This window comes from Dipodomys ordii, unplaced genomic scaffold (genome assembly GCF_000151885.1).
Source record: "Dipodomys ordii isolate 6190 unplaced genomic scaffold, Dord_2.0 Scaffold47, whole genome shotgun sequence".
In the NCBI taxonomy this organism is placed as follows: domain Eukaryota; kingdom Metazoa; phylum Chordata; class Mammalia; order Rodentia; family Heteromyidae; genus Dipodomys; species Dipodomys ordii.
The window spans coordinates 8,390,887-8,394,602 of record NW_012267263.1 but is presented as its reverse complement, the minus strand read 5'-3'; positions in this window follow the sequence as shown (position 1 = coordinate 8,394,602).

Genomic DNA, 3,716 nt, shown 5'->3' with positions numbered 1-3,716 from the left:
TATGGGATAGCCTAGTTAGATGATGTGTGATTGTGTGATAAAGATGGATGAAATCATGTCCTTTTCAGGAAAATAGATGAAACTGGAGATTTTATGTGGTGAGCTAGAACAAACTCAGAAAGACAAATATGTGCTTTCTCTCATGTGCTAAAATAAAAAGCATAAATATTAAAGGAGACCAGTAGGGGAAAGAGAGCAACAAGAAAGGGTAATGGGAAGGGAGAAGATGATGAGAGGGTGAATATGATCAAAGTACATTTTATGCATGTGTAGAAATATTACAATGAAGTACCTTTGTATAATTAATATGTTAATTAAATTTATACTTGCTAGAAAGTTAAAAAGAAGGATTGGGATGGGAATAATAGAGGGGCAGAAAAGAAATTAAATATGTTAATCTGTACCTCAGTGTGCACATTTTATATGAGCTTTCATTTGCCAAATAAATTACAGTTCTATGTTTAAAAAAAGAATAATAGAGGGGCTATATGAAAGAGTTACATTAAGTATATGTAATTTATACACATAAAAATTATCCCAATTAATGAAGTCCCTTTGTATAATTAACATATGATAGTATAATTTTTTCTCTTTTTTTTTCTTTTTTTCTTCCCATCACTTCTTCATTATCTGTGAATAGTTGTACAGAGGAGTTGGCATTCAAAATGCAAAAAGTGAAAAGGAAAAAGGTTGGAGGGGGATAAGAAAGTGAAATACAGGGTGAATATAATCAAGGTACATTTTTAAAAGATGTATGGAAATATCACCCTGAAAACCCTCAATTTATACAATTAAAACATATTAATTGACAAAAGGAGGATTTCCATAGTGACTGTGCTAATTTGCATTCCTATCAGCAGTGTATGAACATTCCCATTTCTTCAGCATCCTTACCAGCATGTTTTGTGTTCTTGATGACTGATTAGGGTGAAATTTGTAGTTTGATTTACATTTATTTGAGACAAGCCAAGCTCAAAAGACAAATATAGCTTTTTTTGCTCATATGTGGAATATTGACCTCAAACAGCAATATGGTATGATTATAAAGAAGGACTATTTGGGAGAGGGAACTAGTAGGAGAGGGAGTGGGAAAGGAGTACACAGAGATCTACAAAGAAACACACTTAAAAGGATGGGGAAAAGGAAAGAGACAAATAGTAATATAGATGGGGTGAATTTGACCAAGTACATGTATGTATGTGTCTATCATAATTTCTACAATTATTTTATTCATTTAATTTTATTAAAAATTTAACATTAAAAGTAGGTATGATTCAGTAAATGAACAGGGTGAAAGAAGGTGAATATGGTAAGACTATTTTATGTACAATGTATGAAAATAGAACAAAGACGCTTGCTGAGATTGGTTTGGGAAGGGAGAAAGGGGATGACCCAGAGTGATAGAGGGATGAGTCTGATCAAGTACATTTTATGCTTATATGGTTAATATTATGTTCTTAAGGATATTAAAATTTAAAAAAATAACAAAAGAAATCATTGTTGTTAATAAAAATAATGAAAAATAAAGAAATGAAATACTTGAGGTATATGTCTTATTGTGAGTGTATAATGTAATACCAGAGAGCAGGGCAGAATCGTTACTTCATGTAGTTATTTCTAACAGCCGGATACACAAGGACAGAACAATTGGAAATGAGAGAAAATCCTCATCTATCTTCTCTGTTTTTCTTTATATGTGCAAAAATGCTACATGCCTAGAAGTTATTGTATTGTTAAGGGTAGGGATGAAGATTGAAAACTGTATAGGACTATCTTTGAAATATCTCCTTCTAAGTCTAGGATTCATATGCAAAGTATTAAATATTACTATCAGTTGCTCTTTTAAAGTCAGTTTAAAGATTAATCAGGACTCCTGTTTACCTCTGTTGACTTTTTTGTAAAATGAGAATTTAATCATCAGAAGAATAAAATAGGATAGTGCATACACATAATTCTCACTTCATAGTAGCTGTTGTTGTTATTGTTATGTGGTTCTCTGGCACTGTGTTAGATGAAAACAGGTGAAATTATGGAAAAGAATGGGATTTACATGATACCTTGAAACGTAGCCAAAAATAATAAATTTTTCATGCTGTCTGAAAAGCTTACTTGAAATTTACATTTCACAGAGGAGAAAGAACATTTATTATGATACATTCCTCCAGTTACGGTTCACATAATCTTACACTGTCCACTCCAATAATATCTCTTCTTAGCTCCCAGAATTTTTTTTTAAAAAATGGAAAAACTACACAGGACTCAATGCTGGGTCTAGACTTAATATCCTAAGGAGAGAAATAATTCTGCTACTTATGGCAACTCCTAGGGAGGTGGGGTATATAATTAATATAATATGAATGATGTGGTAGAGAACATGACAGGAGGTGAAACTGAAAGCTGATTAGGGCTTCATCAATTGGATGAGAGGCCCTGTGGGGGTTGAGGGATGATTGGAGGGATGTTCAGAAAGACAGCTTTTTGTGAACAAAAGCAGAGAGGCATGAAAGAGCATTAGGCTTTTAAAAACAAATAAATCATTTTATGGGACTTGACATAGGATGCAAGGGAAGGATGACAAAGACAAACAGGCCAGAGAGCCTAGAAAAGGTCAACTCTTGTATGTTTGTGCTGAGCGTGATAAGATATGGGGATCTGCTTTCATAATTAATAGGAAATTACAGTTGAAATCTCAGGAGAGATAGAATATGACAACAGCCCCCCCAGGGCCTGTATTCTGAAATGCAGGCTGAAATTCAGTAGTCTCCTTAGGAACTGAATGGAGGAGACCGATACAAGAGGTGAAAACAATTAAAATAAAATAAATTTAAAAAGAATAAGCACACGTGATTTCCCAATAATGATTTTATTTATGTTTTACAAATTATCAAAAATTTGAAGTCATAGTTGATTATATATTTGGCTATTTATTTTTATGGAAAATAATATGATTACATCAAACTAGTTCTTTCCTAGGAAGTGATGTGAGAGGATTCTTCAACTATAGCCCTAGAAACTATCAGAAATGTTAGGTCCTCAAAACTTTTATCAGACCTCAGAGGTCAGCATGAAGAATAACATGGAGCTGGTGCAGGATGAAATCTTGTGCTTCTGCCATTAAAATCCATAATCCAACATAAGTAAATATTAGCTGGCTCAGTTTCAGGTATTTTTAAGCGACTTCTAACGTAAGAGCTGTAGTAGTATTGAAAAAAGACACCTATGGAACAGTGACTGGTATAAAATAGCTCCATGTGCTATTACAAATTTACAAAACAAGTAGTTATATGTAAATATAGATTTAAAGTACCTTTTCCAGGGTCTTTATTCTGAAAGCTATATTGAACTGCCCTATCCGTCCGGTTCCTTGCTTGATATAAAACATCATTTTCTGGGTTTCTTTTCACCCAATGTGAAATTAACAATCTTTTCCTATGCCAGTTTAGAGTTTATTACATTAGTGTTAAAGAATCCACCCGAATATTTTAGGAGACAACCTAGAACCAAAGCATCAAATTAAAATCAAGGCAAAGTCCTGTATATCAAAGCACCACATTCAAAAGGTCAAAGATGTAAAAAGTGACCTTTATGTTCTTTTTATAATGATACACAATATTTAGTTAGACTCAAAAATTATCAGGGAAAAATTAAAGCCTTTAACCAATAGTTACAATGTACAGAAAGATTTTTAATATATATATATATATATTCAGTTTAGT